Source organism: Triticum urartu, chromosome 5, assembly GCF_003073215.2.
Source record: "Triticum urartu cultivar G1812 chromosome 5, Tu2.1, whole genome shotgun sequence".
Taxonomy (NCBI): Eukaryota; Viridiplantae; Streptophyta; class Magnoliopsida; order Poales; family Poaceae; genus Triticum; species Triticum urartu.
The window spans coordinates 155,781,409-155,800,486 of NC_053026.1; positions in this window are offsets into that span (position 1 = coordinate 155,781,409).

The window sequence follows — 19,078 nt, forward strand, 5'->3', positions numbered from 1 at the left end:
TCAAATTTGAACAAAAAAAATAATACCACAGTCAATTGGTGTCCATATGACACCACGATAAGTTTCATGAATTTCAACTTAGTTTTGGATTTACTGGATTTTAAAATTAAAATTCTCGATGTTAGAAATTTCTTGCATGGGGACTAAACATGCACCCAGGGACATGTACACATATGATTTTGCAATCCATTTTCGTATACTATCACATGTCGAAAATAGCATGAAACAATTAAAAATTGTAGATATGTTGGAGACGTATCAAGCATCCCCAAGCGTAATTCCTACTCGTCCTCGAGTAGGCAAATGATAAAACAGAATTTTTGATGTGGAATGCTACCGAACATATTTATCCATGTAATTTTATTTATTGTGGCATGAATATTCAGATACATAAGATTCAAAACAAAAGTTTAATATTGACATAAAACAATGGTACTCCAAGCATACTAATAAAGCAATTGTGTCTTCTCGAAATAACATGGCCAAAGAAAGTTATCCCTACAAAATCATATAGTTTGGCTATGATCCATCTTCATCACACAAAATATTAAATCATGCACAACCCCGATGACAAGCCAAGCAATTGTTTCATACTTTCGATGTTCTCAAACTTTTTCAACTTTCATGCAATACATGAGCGTGAGCCATGGATATAGCACTATAGATGGAATAGAATATGGTGGTTGTGGAGAAGACAAAAAGAAGGAGATAGTCTCACATCAACTAGGCATATAAACATGCTATGGATATGCCTATCAATAGGTATCAATGTGAGTGAGTAGGGATTTCCATGCAACGGATGCACTAGGGCTATAAGTTCATGAAAGCTCAAAAGGAAACTAAGTGGGTGTGCATCCAACTCGCTTGCTCACGAATACCTAGGACAATTTGAGGAAGCCCATCATTGGAATATACAAGCCAAGTTCTATAATAAAAAATTCCCACTAGTATATGAAAGTGACAACATAGGAGACTCTCTATCATGAACATCCTGGTGCTACTTTGAATCACAAGTGTGGAAAAAGGATAGTAGCATTGTCCATTCTCTCTTTTTCTCTCATTTTTTCTCTTTTTTTGTTTGGGCTCTTTGGCCTCTTTTTTTATTTGGCCTCTTTGGCCTCTTTTTTATTTTTTAAGTCCGAATTCTCATCCCAACTTGTGAGGGAATCATATCTTCCATAATCCTGTCCTCACATGGGACAATGATCTAATAATGATGATCATGAAACTTTTATTTACTTACAACTCAAGAATTACAACTCGATACTAGAACAAAAGATATGACTCTATGTGAATGCCTCCGGTGGTGTACCGTGATGTGCAATGATCAAGACTGACCTGTATAAAAATTTGAACGGTGGCCAAGCCACAAATACTATGCCAACTACATGATCATGCAATGCAATATGACAATGATGGTATGTGTCACAAATAAAAGGAATGGTGGGAGTTGCATGGGAATATATCTCGAACTGGCTATGGAAATGCCATAATAGGTAGGTATGGTGGCTGTTTTGAGGAAGGGTATATGGTGGGTTTAATGCACCGGCGAAAGTTGCGCGGTACTAGAGAGGCTAGCAATGGTGGAAGGGTGAGAGTGCGTATAATCCATGGACTCAACATTAGTCATAAAGAACTCACATACTTATTGCAAAAAATTATTAGCTATAAAAACAAAGTAATGGTTCTAGGAAAAGACCATCATAAAGTACTCACATGCTCCTAGGGGGATAGATTGGTCGGAAAAGACCACCGCTCGTCCCCGACCGACACTCATAAGGAAGACAATAAAAAAATCATGCTTCGACTTCATCACATAATGGTTCACCATACGTGCATGCTTCGGGAATCACAAACTATAACACAAGTATTTCTACCTATCCACAATTACTCACTATCATGAATCTAATATCACCATCTTTATATCTCAAAACAAATGCAAGGAATCAAACTTCTCATAGTATTCAATGCTCTTTATATGAAAGTTTTTATTATATCCCTCTTGGATGCCTATCATATTAGGACTAAATTAATAACCTAAGAAAACTACCATGGTATTTTAGTACTATCAAAATAATATAATTGAAGTATGAGAGTTCATCAATTTCTTCAAAATAAAACCACCGCCGTGCTCTAGGAAGATATAAGTGAAGCGCTACAGCAACTACCCAGCTCAAAAGATATAAGTGAAGCACATAGGTATTCTAATATATTCACGATTAATGTGCGTCCCTCTCAAAAGGTGTGTTAAGCAAGGATGATTGTGTCAAACTAAAAATCAAATACTCATAGCATACAAGACCCTCCAAGAGAAACACATATCATGTGGTGAATAAAAATATAGCCTCAAGTAAATTTACCAATGGATTGAAGACGAAAGAGGTAATGCCATCCGGGACATCCCCAAGATTAGATGCTTGATTGTCCTTGAATATTACCTTGGGGTGCCTTGGGAATCCCCAAGCTTAGGATCTTGCCACTCCTTATTCCATAGTCCATCAAATCTTTACCCAAAACTTGAAAACTTCACAACACAAAACTCAACAGAAAACTAATGAGATCCGTTAGTATAATAAAGTAAATCACCACCTAGGTACTGTTGTGAACTCATTCTAAATTTATATTGGTGTAATATTTACTGTATTCCAACTTCTCCATGGTTCATAACCTCCGATACTACCCATAGATTCATCAAAATAAGCAAACAACACAATGAAAATAGAATCTGTCAAAAAGAGAACAGTCTGTAGTAATCTAGAACATTTGTGTACTTATGTAACTCCAAAAATTCTTAAAAATTAGGAAAAGCTGGGAAATTTGTATATCAATCCTGTGTAAAAAATTCAGATCAAAATCACGCTTCTGTGAATTTCTAAAATTCTGGCAATGAGCGCAAAAGTTTCTGTTTTTCAACAAGATCAAATCAACTATCGCCATAGACCATCCCAAAGGTCTTACTTGGCACTTCATTGAAACAAAAGCTATAGAACCTGATTACTATAGTATCATAATCATGTGAACACACAAAAATAGTAAGGGTAATTATTGGGTTGTCTCCCAACAAGCGCTTTTCTTTAATGCCTTTCTAACTAGGCATGATGATTTCCATGATGCTCACATAAAGGATAAGAATTGAAACATAATGGGAGCATCGTGAAGCATATGACTAGCACATTTAAGTCTAACCCACTTCCTATGCATAGGGATTTTGTGAGCAAACAATTTATGTGTGGGGAACCCGACTCATAAGTCGTGATCGCCGAATGCACGTGTACAGTGATCCCAGAGATCAATGCTCACTGAACACACAGAAACTGAATATCAAGAGTCTTACATCCAATACATACTGTTTTACTCAAATATGACCTTTATGGCCAAGTCTTCATAAACTCGCAGCGGGAATCTTCAACTATAGCATGAACCCATGCCATCTTCCTTAACCCTACAGACATTCTGACTGGGAAGCATCCTAGCTCGCACGTTCGTCATGGAGGTACTCTTCATTATATCCTATTTCTTTCATGCCCAGCCAATAAAATAACCAGTGGCCAGACAATGAGTAATTTTAATGTACTCACAAGCAACCCATGTTTTGAAACAAGGTACAACAATGCATGATATAGCACTAAGTAGATAATTTTGCATAAAGCTAGTTTTGAGTGCAATGACATGTCCTAACAACTTTGTAAAGCATGCATCATAAGTATTTAGATCTCCATGTGAATAGGTTATAGGTATCAACATAAACAGAGTTTGGATCAACTCCATCTTAATCAACATGTCAAGTCATTAAACTCGACTCAAGTAGCTTTCACCCACACAAACACACACACACCAGCTCTTGTAGACAATGGGCGTATCCCAAGAGCGGTTATCCAACTGTCCTTGACCATGGACACGGCTATTCGAATAGTTTGACACTCTGCAGAGGTTGCACACTTTACCCACAAGATCCGAGGAAATTCCGTGTCATCCACGACCCGCGGTACCTCAAGTATCCGGGGTAAGCACCCGATCACTACCTTTCCCTAACCGTGACTAACATAGTGTCCACTCGATTGGTAACATCCCCCATGCCAAACATTGTCACATAATAAACTTTGTGGAGCCACGCTCCCATATTCATCATACAACACAAGCAAGGGGGTACCAACGGTGAGTCCGGTGCCCTGTAAAAACAGTCATGGCCGCCTATCCAAGCACACCCCCGTCCCGAGAGTGACCATGCCACTCCTGTCACTAGTAATGCGAGCATCCATGCTAGCACGAACTAGGTAATCAATAATGCCCTTTCCCATATAAGGGTAGAGTGGTTGCGCATGTTTGGTTGGAGTAACGATCGCAATTTAAACCAATCCGTTTTCGAAAACAACACACTCACTTGCCTCGGTACACCACTTCGTCATCAAGTGGTTACTTAGCTCAACATCTCCCTTGGGCCTTAGTGCACCCGACGGGGTTTTCAAAAATCTTTTAAAAATATTTTTGTCTCCAGCAGCATGCATATACCTGTCCCTTTTTGCGTAGAAACTACTTTGGCATCCTATCTACTCCCACCTGCATAACCCTCATAGGAAGGTAGGGTCATGCACAATGCAAATATCGACAAGGGAGTAACGAAGGCAACCCACCAAAGTGGATACCATCTCATCAAGATTCCGATGCAACAATAAGAAAGTGCTATATGACATGCATAAAAGGGATTCATAGACATGGTCAAAGGGCTGCTTGCGTGGCTTAGCAAAGTCTTCAACTCCTTTGGTCCATCTCCAAGCATTCCGTCTACTTTGTCAACTATCGTCAAAAGCAATCATAATAAGCAACACAACACGACAGAAAATAAAAGTGCTCTAAAAATATGAATTTGACTTTTCTAGGACATCCCTGTTTGTATGGAAAATAACCAAAGTGGTTTCGTTGGAATTGGATCAATGGGTATTTTTGAACATTTCAATATGATGGAGATAAGGGATTTAATGATTGGCAAGAAGTGTACAGAAACATTTTTTTTTGAAAATGAGCAAAGGCACCCATTTAACAAGGAGTGATTTTAGAAGTCCCTAGGAGTTGGTTTCACTGGGTTTGGAGTTGTAATGATTTTCCTAGGGATTTGTAAAGTTGGCTATACATGAAGAAATGGACAATTACTTGATGTGGCACAGAAAGTATTAGGATTTTTTTTCATAAACTAACTTATGAACTTATATGCATCTAAAAATTTGAATCATGGCATTTGGATCAAAAATGGGCTCTCTGTGATTTTCTAAGGCTTACCATAGACATGGAAAAATAGGATTTAATAAATAATTGTGAATGAAATGTTTTTGGAAAAATGTGAAAATAGCACCACATGATAGAGCATGAATTTAGGAGCTACTAGAAATTTGAATAATCAAATTTGGAGTTCTAATGAATTGATTATGGATTTTACAACATTCCAGGAAAAAGAAAAGGAAGAAAGAAATCAACCTTATAACGCGCACGGGTGAAGCCCAGCTAAACAGCGCCCACTGGGCTCAGCCCAGTGGCTCAGCGGCGCGAAGGATGTGGTGATGCTGAAGGCGCCTTTCGGGCAGTGTGCCTACGCCTCGGGGAGGCGACTTTGGGTGGTACGTCTCCACTAAACGGGTGGGGCCCGCTGTCGGGGTCGCTGACCTGTGGGGACCACCCGCAGGGTCTTCTCCCTCCTCCCACCCGTGACGTAGGAGGCAAAGGCCTCGTGGGCGGGAGACTGCCGGCGCCCCCGGCCACCACTCCGGGCGCCGGAGACACGGGCGGCTTCTCCGAGCCACGCCGCGTCCGGTGGTGGTCGCAGGACCCACCGGTGAGCTCGACCGCAAGCTCCATATCGTTCGGGGAAGAAGGGGCGGAGGCGAGGTTGAAACCGGCGGTCCGGCGTTGTCGCGGGATGTCCGCGGCCACCTATGGGACCGGGTGGCCCCTTGTTGGCTTGGCAGGGGGACGTCGCATTGCACAAAGAGCAGACTAGTGTATGGCCGCGCGACAGAGAGCACATAAGTGATTTACCCAGATTCAGGCTGCCGCGAGGTGTAAGACCCTACTCCTACTTTAGTGGATTAATGGTGGAATGAACGTGGTCGTGCGTTGTACCCTTGCCCGGCAGGGCTTGCCTCGAGGCCGTAGTGACTACGCGCATGTAGTTGGTTGGGTTTGTCAACTTTCCAACCCTCTAACCCCTCCTATGAGTGCCATGGGCCTCCTTTTATAGATTAAAGGGGTCACCACAGTGGCAAAGTGGTCATTTGTCCACTGATATGATAGCAAACAATGCTATCATACCTAACTCCGTGGGCTGACAAGGTGCATTAAATGCGCCGCTTAGTGTCACATCACTGGACGCCCGACAAGGCATGCCGGGCTATCTTGCCAGCTCCGTACCTGTTCTCTTGACATGTCGCAGGACGGGTGTCATATGTAGGCTTCTTCTATAGGAAATGGCTGCCATGTGGCGAACGGCTGCCACTTAATCATCTTGTGGCTTGACACCGCACTGATTGATGACGTGGGTCGTGCTTGAGTGGTTGGCGGGGTGGTTCTTCCCCCGCAAGCCCGGCCAGACCTTGCCGAGGTGCCTCGGTCGCCTGCTCCTTGCGGTGGCCTCGCCCCTTGCCGGGCTCGCCTGCCCGGCAAGGGAGGCCCTTCTCTTGTCGATATCTTGCTCTTATGGCTCGACCTTGGTCCTTCCAGACTGCATGTTGGTTCCTCAAATCTCTTGGTCCTTCAATCTTTGACTTAAACTGGTGCTTCAATCTTGTTCTTGTGCCTATGCACAGTTGGGCAACAGACCCAGCGTTTTTTGCACCGACAGAAGCCCCCGGGCCTGCCCTGAACGCGCTGCTGAGCATCATCGGGGTAGGGCCTAATAAGTGCATAGGCAAGGTTGCTGAAGGGGTTGGCCCCTTAAGTTTTCCATCACTGCTTCATCAACCTTGATTCCGGGTTAGTTTTCTAGTTTCCCCGTGCGTGATGTAAAGCCAATAGTGGTGGGGCGGCTCCAGTGATGGCCCGTGAATGACTTTAACGCACGGGGTAGAAACTACCAATTTACTCTTCCCACAGCGCGCCCTTATTTTTAGCCATGTATGCAGCATGCATCGCGTGGGGTAGGTAACGGAGGCGCATGGCGCGAGAGAGTACCTTGGAAAGGGCCCACCCTTCTTGAATTGGCGGAGGAGGGCAGTGATCACCTGTGAATGGAGCAGCAGCCCTTCCCCGTCTAGCCTATAAAAGGGAGGGGTGGAGGAGGGCAGAGCCATCCACCTTTGCATTCTCCTTCTTCTTCCCTTGTTCTCTCCTGGTCATGTTGGAGAAGGAAGCCTGGGGCCAGCCCCCGGACTCTGGCTCAGGGCATTTGTTGCCTCATGCTGGTATTGATTCTTGGGGCGTGAGCCTGGTCCTTGGCGTGGCGAGTCTTTTGGTATCTTCGGTGCTCGTATGGGAGGCAGGGATGGAGATCATTGGTAATCCCAGCACTGCCCCTTCCGGAGGTCTTGGGGCCGACATCGATGGGAGGCGCGTCTTCCTGCCCACCAAGGTGGGATGCAGCATGCCTCTAGCCCCTTGGCCATCCCGGCTGCTTGCTATTCCTCTGCTGAGGGCGCCGGACTGGGGCCTTGGCCTTCTCCCAAGCGGTGTTGATGGAGATGAAGCCTGGGGAGAAGGAGAAGATGGGAGGCAGGCCGCCTAGTAGGAGTACGACCGCATCGACGTGTTCGTCTCGTATTGGTGACCTGCTGCCCGTCAGCCTGGCTCTTCCCCCCTTTTCCCGGCACCGTCATCACCATTTCTTCCGGCTGCCGGGAAAAGGCTCGTTCCCCTGGTGCTTCCGCTTCCTTTTGGGGTCTTCTGGCCGGACTCTGGCGCCTTCCTCTGCCGGTGCCCGTGCTGGAGCCCCTGGTCGGGTCCTAGAAGTGGTTGCCAGGGGACTCTCGAGGTGTCCCACATGTCTTCCTCCTTCGCAGCCTCGCCATTCCCCTGCTAAGAGGCTGCCCCTGCCTTCTTCTTCTCTTATCGCATTACCTGGGATAAGAAGGACAAGGAGAGGAGTTTACGAGGCACTTATTTTTTTAATCTTAAACCTGTAGGCAGTCGCCAAATTTTAATTCAAATAATGTAATCCTTTCATCCATGTCTGTGTTCTGTAATGCTTATACTTGTATCTACATGTCAATGAAAGAGATAAACCTTGCGGGGAACCCATGCATGTATATGTCCGTGCCGAGGTGGAGTGCCTCTTTACTGTAATAAAATGAGTTTTCCCTGGCAGGATATCCTGCCGGCACCCTTTTCATCTGCCAGAGAACCATGTCTACCGGGGAACAGACTGAGGTGCCATCCCCCCGCCCACTCCCTTTTTACCAAGGGCCACTGCGACCATCCAGGCCGAAGCAGCATTCGAGCCAAGGATGGGAGCACCCTGGTTCCAAGAGAGCAACGAGGTTTCTCTATGCACAAGTTATAGCTTACAGAACACTAATGGACAAGAGGTAAACTTATATGTTTGGCTTGCTGGGGATCACTATGCCGTGCAATCTTCTCGTCCCTTGTCGGAGTCAAGTTCACGGCAAGAACTTGCAACTCCATGTAGATGAGAATGAATGCATGATCCAATCCTATCTATATGCATATGCAAATGCTCATGAAATGCTTATGAAGTGATCTGGGTGTGCTCATGCATGCATGCGATTTCGATCGGTGCCCCCCCACAATGCTTCTTTATTTTATCTTGCACGGGGTCATCGCCCTGGCTTTCTAGAAGGGGTTACATGCAACTAAGGCAAGGCCTGTACAAAAGGGTGGCTACCGGGCAGTGCCCGACAGCCTCGCACCTTACGGGTAGTACTTACGGAGATGCTCAATATTCCATGAGTTTTGCAAGTGTGTGCCATCCCCAGTCTCCAGACGGACTGCACCAGGTCTGGTGACTCGTACCACCCGGTAAGGGCCTTCCCACTTTGGTGACAGCTTGTTTGTACCCTTGGTGGACTGAACGCGCCTAAGGACAAGGTCACCTTCCTCAAAACATCGGGCATGAACCCTGTGGCTATGATTGCGACACAGGGCTTGCTGGTAATGTGCAGCACGCATAGCAGCCCGGAGACGGTTCTCCTCGAGTAGCACAACATTGTCATGCCGGTGCTGATCTTGCGCTACCTCGTCATAGGCAAGCACTCGAGGGGACCCGTAAATGAGTTCCATGGGGATAACTGCTTCTGCCCCGTAAACCAGGGAGAAGGGAGTCTGCCCAGTAGCTCGGTTAGGTGTCATTCTGAGGGACCAGAGAACTACTGGCAGCTCCTCGATCCACCGCATGCCGTGCTTTTGCAGCATATCAAAAGTCCATGTCTTGAGTCCATGAAGCACTTCAGCGTTCGCCCTCTCAGCTTGTCCATTGCTCCAGGGGTCTGCCACAGAAGCGAATGAGATTTTGCATCCGACGGTATGAACATATTGCATGAAGGCGTGGCTCGTGAACTGGGTGCCGTTGTCAGTGATGATCCTTGCCCAAACTCTAAAACGATACACTAATTCTTTCAGGAACTTGATAGCTGACTGAGTAGTCACCTTTCTCACGGTAGTCACTCCCGGCCACTTTGTAAACTTGTCGATGGCAACGAACAAGAATTCAGAGCCCCCAATTGCTCGGGGGAAGGGGCCGAGGATATCGAGCCCCCAGACCGAAAAAGGCCATGATAGAGGGATTGTCTGAAGGGCTTGGGCAGGCAGGTGTGTTCTCTTGGAATGGAACTGACAGGCTTCACATTTCATGACTAACTGAACTGCATCTTGGAGGGCTGTGGGCCAATATAATCCTTGCCGGCAGGCTTTTAACTCCCACAGAGCTGCATATGCTTCCGGGGTCCACTTCATAGGCCCGCCTTCTTCAAAACCTTGAAGAACAACAGGGCACGCTCGGCAGACTTGGAGATGAATCTGCTCAGCGTGACAATGCATCCCGTCAAGCGCCTCACATCCTTAACTGTCCTTGGCGCTTGGATCCGCTCAATGGCCTTGATCTTTTCAGGTTTGGTTTCGATCCCCCGATGGGACACGAAGAACCCAAGAAGATTGTCGAAGGGAACACCAAATACACACTTATCCAGATTGAGCTTCAGATTGATCTTGCAAAGATTAGCAAATGTCTCTTCCAAATCCTGGATAAGGGTGGCCTTATCCTTGGTTTTGACCACAATATCATCCATATAGGCTTCTATATTTCTGTGCAATTGTGGCTCAAAACTGATCTGGACTACCCTTGCAAAAATGGACCCAGCACTCTTCAATCCGAACGGCATGCAGACAAAGCAGTACATACCACATGGAGTGATGAATGATGTATTCTCTTCATATTCCTTGGACATGAAGATCCGATGATATCCTGAATATGCATACAGAAAGAAAATAAATCACATCCCGAAGTAGAATCCACGATCTGGTCGATGCGCGGTAAGGGAAATGGGTCCTTCGGGCAAGCCTTGTTGAGGTCTGTGAAATCAATGCAAAGCCTCCACTTCCCATTATCCTTCCAGACCACTACTAGATTTGCTAACTATGTAGGATGCAGTACTCCTCTGACCAAACCAGCTGCCTCCAATTTCTTGATCTCTTCGGTAATGAACTGCTGCCTCTCCAAGGCATGCTTCCGTACTTTCTGCTTGACGGGTCAGGCATGTGGGCAGACATCAAGGTTGTGCTCAATTACCTCCATGGGAACACCGGGGATATCAGATGGTTGCCAAGCAAACACATCGATATTCACCTGCAGGAAGGCAACAAGAGCGCTTTCCTATTTGTCATCGAGGGTGGCGCTAGTAGTGAAAGAACCATCAACGCCAGCCAACCCTGCCGGGACCTTCTTCACTTGGGGTGCAGTAACCTTGGATCTCTTGCGGTTGGAACACTCCGGCACGTCGTCAATGGGTGCTGTGCACTCGGAGGGGGTACGCTTCCCGGACTCCTTGCCGGAGGTCCTACAATCCCTCTTCTTCCTTTGCTTTCCTTGGCGTGAACTGCTGCCGCAGCCTTTGCTGCGACTACATCCCGTACATCTTGTCCACGTAGATAATTGCATCCTTCTCATTTGATGGGATAGTGATGACTCCCAGTGGCCCAGGCATCTTCAAAGTGTTATAAGCATAGCGGGATGCTACCATGAACTTGGCTAGGTCCGGGCGTCCTAGAATCCCATTGTATGGCAGAGGGAGATCAACAACATCACACACAATCTTCTCAGTCCGATAGTTCAGCTCTCCCCCAAATGTCACCGGCAACGTAATATTCCCCTTAGGATGACTCCTGCCGGGATTTACTCCTTGAAACGTGCCGGTGACCTCTAGCTCTTCCTCTCCTATCTGAAGCTTGCTGATAACTGCTGGGGAAATCAGTTTCAACCCGGTCCCGCAGTCCACCAGCATCTTTGTGACTTTGAGGTTGCGAATTGTTGGGGAGACCAACAACGGCAAACACCCTACCGCAGTGGTGCGATCAGGGTGATCCTGTTCGTCAAAGATGATGGGCGTGCGAGACCACTTGAGCGGCTTCCGGGCCTCTGGCGCTGGTTCCACAGCATTGACCTGTCGTGCCCATCGCTTGAGTTGGCGATGAGAGGTGTGCAAAGATACACCCCCATCAATGCATAGGGCATCAGTGGCCTTCTGAAATTCCTGCTCACTAGTTTCCTCTTCATCCCCTCCATCACTGGCATCATCACAGGTTGAAGGAAATATGCCCTAGAGGCAATAATAAAGTTATTATTTATTTCCTTATATCATGATAAATGTTTATTATTCATGCTAGAATTGTATTAACCGGAAACTTAGTACATGTGTGAATACATAGACAAATAGAGTGTCCCTAGTATGCCTCTAATATAACTAGCTCGTTAATCAAAGATGGTTAAGTTTCCTAACCATAGACATGTGTTGTCATTTGATGAACGGGATCACATCATTAGATAATGATGTGATGGACAAAACCCATCCGTTAGCATGGCATAATGATAGTATAGTTTTATTGCTATTTCTTTCTTCATGACTTATACATGTTCCTCTAACTATGAGATTATGCAACTCTTGAATACCGGAAAACACCTTGTGTGCTATCAAACGTCACAACATAACTGGGTGATTATAAAGATGCTCTACAGGTGTCTTCGATGGTGTTTGTTGAGTTGGCATAGATCAAGATTAGGATTTGTCACTCCGTGTATCAGAGAGGTATCTCTGGGCCCTCTTGGTAATGCTCATCACTATAAGCCTTGCAAGCAATGTGACTAATGAGTTAGTTGCGGGATGATGCATTACGGAATGAGTAAAGAGACATGTCGGTAACGAGACTGTACTAGGCATGATGATACTGACAGTCGAATCTCGGGCAAGTAGCATACCGATGACAAAGGGAACAGCGTATGTTGTTATGCCGTTTGACTGATAAAGATCTTCACAGAATATGTAGGAGCCAATATGAGCATCCAGGTTCCACTATTGGTTATTGACCGGAGATGTGTCTTGGTCATGTCTACATAGTTCTCGAAACCGTAGAGTCCGCACGCTTAAGGTTCAATGACGATTTGTATTATGAGTTATGTGATTTGATGACCGAAGTTTGTTCAGAGTCCTGCATGAGATCACGAACATGAAGAGGAGTCTCGAAATGGTCGAGATGTAAAGATCGATATATTGGAAGGCTATATTCGGACATCCAAAAGGTTCTGAGTGGTTCGGGTATTTTTGGAGTACCGGAGAGTTACGGGAATTCGCCGGGGGAATTATTGGGCCTTCATGGGCCTTAGTGGAAAGGAGAGAAGGGCCACAAGGGGAGGCCACGCCCCCCCATGGGCTGGTCCGAGGGGGCAGTGCCCCCCTCTTTCCTTCTCCCTCTCCTACTCCTTTACTCTCTCCCCTCTTGGAAAAGGAAAGGGACTCCAACTAGGATTGGGAATCCTAGTTGGACTCCCCCTATAGGCGCGCCCCTCCTAGGCCGGCCTCCTCTTCCCCCTCCTTTATACACATAGGCAGGGGGGCACCCCAAAGGACTCCAAGATTTGTCTTAGCCATGTGCGGTGCCCCCTCCACAGTTTTCCACCTAGGTCATATCGTCGTAGTGCTTAGGCAAAGCCCTGCGTCGGTAACTTCATCATCACCGTCACCACGCCGTCGTGCTGACGAAACTCTCCCTCGGCCTCAGCTGGATCAAGAGTACGTGGGACATCACCGAGCTGAATGTGTGCAAATCACATAGGTGCCTTGTGTTCGGTAGTTGATCGGTTGGATCACGAAGACGTTCGACTGCATCAACCGTGTTACTTAATGCTTCCGCTTTCGGTCTACGAGGGTACATAGACGCACTCTCCCCTCTTGTTGCTATGCATCTCCTACATAGATCTTGCGTGTTCATAGGAATTTTTTGAAATACTGGCTATGCATCACCATGATCTTGCATGTGCGTAGGAATTTTTTTGAAATTACTGCGTTCCCCAACAGTGGCATCCGAGCCAGGTCTATGCGTAGATGTTATATGCATGAGTAGAACACAAAGGAGTTGTGGGCATGGGTATATACATATTGCTTGCCATCACTAGTTGATTCTTGATTCAGCGGTATTGTTGGATGAAGCGGCTCAGACCGACATTACGCGTACGCTTACGCGAGACTGGTTCTACCGACGTGCTTCGCACACAGGTGGCTAGTGGGTGTCAGTTTCTCCAACTTTAGTTGAATCGGATTCAATGAACATGGTTCTTTCTGAAAGATCAAAAAGCAATCACTATACCGCGTTGTGGTTTTTGATGCATAGGTAAGAACGGTTCTTGCTCAGCCCGTAGCAGCCACGTAAAACTTGCAACAACAAAGTAGAGGACGTCTAACTTGTTTTTGCAGGGCATGTTGTGATGTGATATGGTCAAGACATGATGCTAAATTTTATTGTATGAGATGATCATGTTTTGTAACGAGTTATCGGCAACTGGCAGGAGCCATATGGTTGTCGCTTTATTGTATGAAATGCAATCGCCATGTAATTGCTTTACTTTATCACTAAGCGGTAGCGATAGTCGTAGAAGCACTAGTTGGCAAGACGACAACGATGCTTCGATGGAGATCAAGGTGTCAAGCCGGTGATGGTGATCATGATGGTGCTTTGGAGACGAGATCAAAGGCACAAGATGTGATGGCCATATCATATCACTTATATTGATTGCATGTGATGTTTATCTTATGCATCTTATTTTTCTTAGTTCAGCGGTAGCATTATAAGATGATCTCACTAAATTTCAAGGTACAAGTGTTCTCCCTGAGTATGCACCGTTGCTACAGTTCATCGTGCCGAGACACCGATGATCAGGTGTGATAAGCTCTACATTCACATACAACGGGTGCAAGCCAGTTTTGCACACGCAGAATACTCGGGTTAAACTTGACGAGCCTAGCATATGTAGATATGGCCTCGGAACACTGAGACCGAAAGGTCGAACGTGAATCATATAGTAGATATGATCAACATAGTGATGTTCACCATTGAAAACTACTCCATCTCACGTGATGATCGGACATGGTTTAGTTGATATGGATCACGTGATCATTTAGATGACTAGAGGGATGTCTATCTAAGTGGGAGTTCTTAAGTAATATGATTAATTGAACTTTAATTTATCATGAACTTAGTCCTGATAGTATTTGCATAACTATGTTGTAGATCAATAGCTCGCGATGTAGCTCCCCGTTTATTTTATATGTTCCTAGAGAAAAACTAGTTGAAAGATGATAGTAGCAATGATGCGGACTAGCGTGATCTGAGGATTATCCTCATTGCTGCACAGAAGAATTATGTCCTTGATGCACCGAGGTGACAGACCTATTGCAGGAGCAGATGCAGACGTTATGAACGTTTGACAAGCTCGGTATGATGACTACTTGATAGTTTAGTGCACCATGCTTTACGGCTTAGAACCAGGACTTCAAAAACGTTTTGAACACCACGGAGCATATAAGATGTTCCAAGAGTTGAAATTGGTATTTCAGACTCATGCCCATGTCGAAAGGTATGAGACCTCTAAGTACTTTGCCTACAAGATGGAGGAGAATAGCTCAGCTAGTGAGCATGTGCTCAGAATGTGAGTACTACAATCACTTGAATCAAGTGGGAGTTAATCTTCCAGATAAGATAGTGATTGACAGAGTTCTCTAGTCACTATCACCAAGTTACTAGAACTTCGTGATGAACTATAATATGCAAGGGATAACGGAAACGATTCCCAAGCTCTTCGTGATGCTGAAATGCGAAGGTAGAAATCAAGAAAAAGCATCAAGTGTTGATGGTTGACAAGACCACTAGTTTCAAGTAAAAGGCAAGGGAAAGAAAGGGAACTTCAAAGAAGAATGGCAAGCAAGTTGCCACTCCCCGTGAAGAAGCCCAAAGCTAGACCTAAGCCTGAAACTGAGTGCTTCTACTGCAAAGGGAATGGTCACTGGAAGCGGAACTACCCCAAATACTTGGCGGATAAGAAGGATGGCAAAGTGAACAAAAGTATATTTGATATACATGTTATTGATGTGTACTTTACTAGTGTTCATAGTAACCCCGGGGTATTTGATACCGGTTCAGTTGCTAAGATTAGTAACTTGAAACAGGAGTTACAAAATGAACAGAGACTAGTTGAAGGGCGAGGTGACGATGTGTGTTGGAAGTGATTCCAAGGTTGATAAGATCACCATCGCATACTCCCTCTACCTTCGGGATTAGTATTGGAACTAAATAAATGTTATTTGGTGTTTGCGTTGAGCATAAATATGATTGGATCATGTTTATTGCGATACGGTTATTCATTTAAGTCAGAGAATAATTGTTGTTCTGTTTACATGAATAAAACCTTCTATGGTCTTACATCCAATGTAAATGGTTTACTGAATCTTGATCACAGTGATACACATAATATTGATGCCAAAAGATGCAAAGTTAATAATGATAGTGCAACTTATTTGTGGCACTGCCGTTTAGGTCATATTGGTGTAAAGCGCATGAAGAAACTCCATGTTGATGGCTTTTGGAATCACTTGATTATGAATCATTTGATGCTTGCGAACCATGCCTCATGGGCAAGATGACTAAGACTCCTCTGGAACAAGTGGAGAAAGCCACTGACGTATTGGAAATAATACATACCGATGTATGCGGTCCGATGAGTGTTGAGGCTCGCGGTGGGTATCGTTATTTGCTGACATTCATAGATGATTTGAGCAGATATGAGTGTATCTACTTAATGTAACACAAGTCTGAAATGTTTGAAAAGTTCAAAGAATTTCAGAGTGAAGTGGAGAATCATCGTAACAAGAAAATAAAGTTTCTACAATCTGATTGCGGAGACGAAATATTTGACTTACGAGTTTGGCCTTCAGTTGAAACAATGTCGAATAGTTTCGCAACTCACGCCACCTGGAACACCATAGTGTAATGGTGTGTCCGAACATCATAACCGTACTTTATTAGATATGGTGTGATCTATGATGTCTCTTACCGATTTACCACTATTGTTTTGGGGTTATGCATTAGAGACAACTGCATTCACGTTAAGTAGGGCACCATCTAAATCCGTTGAGACGACACCGTATGAACTATGGTTTGGCAAGAAACCAAAGTTGTCGTTTCTTAAAGTTTGGGGTTGCGATGCTTATGTGAAAAAGTTTCAAACTGATAAGCTCGAAACCCAAATCGGAGAAGTCGTCTTCATAGGATACCCAAAAGAAACTGTTGGGTACACCTTCTATCACAGATCCGAAGGCAAGATATTTGCTAAGAATGGATCCTTTCTAGAGAAGGAGTTTCTCTCGAAAGAAGTGAGTGGGAGGAAAGTAGAACTTGATGAGGTAATTGTACCTTCTCCTCGAATTGGAAAGTAGTTCATCACAGAAAATCAGTTCCAGTGATGCCTACACCAATTAGTGAGGAAGCTAATGATGATGATCATGAAACTTCAGATCAAGTTACTACCAAACCTCGTAGGTCAACCAGAGTACTATCCGCACCAGAGTGGTACGGTAATCCTGTTCTGGAGTCATGTTACTTGACCATGACAACCTACGATCTATGAGGAAGCGATGATGAGCCCAGATTCCGCAAAATGGCTTGAGGCCATGAAATCTGAGATGGATCCATGTATGAGAACAAAGTTATGGACTTTGATTGACTTGCCCGATGATCGGCGAGCCATGAATAAATGGATCTTCAAGAGGAAGACGGACGCTGATAGTAGTGTTACTATCTACAAAGCTCGAATTGTCGCAAAAGGTTTTCGACAAGTTCAAGGTGTTGACTACGATGAGATTTTCTCACTCGTATCGATGCTAAAGTCTGTCCGAATCATGTTAGTGCCACATTTTATGAAATCTGGCAAATGGATATCAAAACTACATTCCTTAATGGATTTATTAAAGAAGAGTTGTATATGATGCAACCAGAAGGTTTTGTCAATCCTAAAGGTGCTAACAAAATGTGCAAGCTCCAGCGATCCATCTATGGACTGGTGCAAGCATCTCGGAGTTGGAATATACGCTTTGATAAGTTGATCAAAGCATATAGTTTTATACAGACTTGCGGTGAAGCCTGTATTTACAAGAAAGTGAGTGGGAGCACTACAACCTTTCTGATAAGTATATGTGAATGACATATTGTTGATCAGAAAAATGTAGAATTTTCTGCAAAGCATAAAGGAGTGTTTGAAAGGAGTTTTTCAAAGAAAGACCTCGGTATTTCTGGAAAGCATAAAGGAGTGTTTGATAGGAGTTTTTCAAAGAAAGACCTCGGTGAAGCTGCTTACATATTGGGCATCAAGATCTATAGAGATAGATCAAGACGCTTGATAAAGATTTTTCAATGATTACATACCTTGACATTTTTTTTGAAGTAGTTCAAAATGGAACAGTCAAAGAAGGAGTTCTTGCCTGTATTGCAAGGTGTAAAGTTGAGTAAGACTCAAAACACGACCACGGCAGAAAATAGAAAGAGAATGAAAGTCATTCCCTATGCCTCAGCCATAGGTTCTATAAAGTGTATTTGCTGTGTACCAAACCTATTGTGTACCTTGCCATGAGTTTGGCAAGGGGGTACGATATTGATCCAGGAGTGGATCACTTGACAGCGGTCAAAATTATCCTTAGAAGACTAAGGAGATATTTCTCGGTTATGGAGGTGATAAAGAGTTCGTCGTAAAGAGTTACGCCGATGCAAGCTTTTCCACCGATCTGGATGACTCTAAGTATCGATCTAGATACATATTGAAAGTGGTAGCGATTAGCTAGAGTAGCTCCGTGCAGAGCATTGTAGACATAGAAAATATGCAAAATACATACGGCTCTGAATGTGGCAGACCCGTTGACTAAACTTCTCTCACAAGCAAAACATGATCACTCTTTGGGTGTTAATTACATAGCGATGTGAGCTATATTATTGACTCTAGTAAACCCTTTGGGTGTTAGTCACATGGAGATGTGAACTAATCACATAAAGATGTGAACTATTGGTGTTAAATCACATGGCGATGTGAACTAGATTATTGACTCTAGTGCAAGTGGGAGACTGAAGGAAATATGCCCTAGAGGCAATAATAACATTGTTATTTATATTTCCTTATATCATGATAAATGTTTATTATTCATGCTAGAATTGTATTAACCGGAAACTTAGTACATGTGTGAATACATAGACAAAACAGAGTGTCCCTAGTATGCCTCTACTTGACTAGCTCGTTAATCAAAGATGGTTAAGTTTCCTGACCATAGACATGTGTTGTCATTTAATGAACGGGATCACATCATTAGAGAATGATGTGATGGACAAGTCCCATCCGTTAGCTTAGCATAATGATCGTTTAGTTTATTGCTATTGCTTTCTTCATGACTTATACATGTTCCTATGACTATGAGATTATGCAACTCCCGAATACCAGAGGAACACTTAGTGTACTATCAAACGTCACGACATAACTGGGTGATTATAAAGATGCTCTACAGGTGTCTCCGATGGTATTTGTTTGGTTGGCATAGATCGAGATTAGGATTTGTCACTC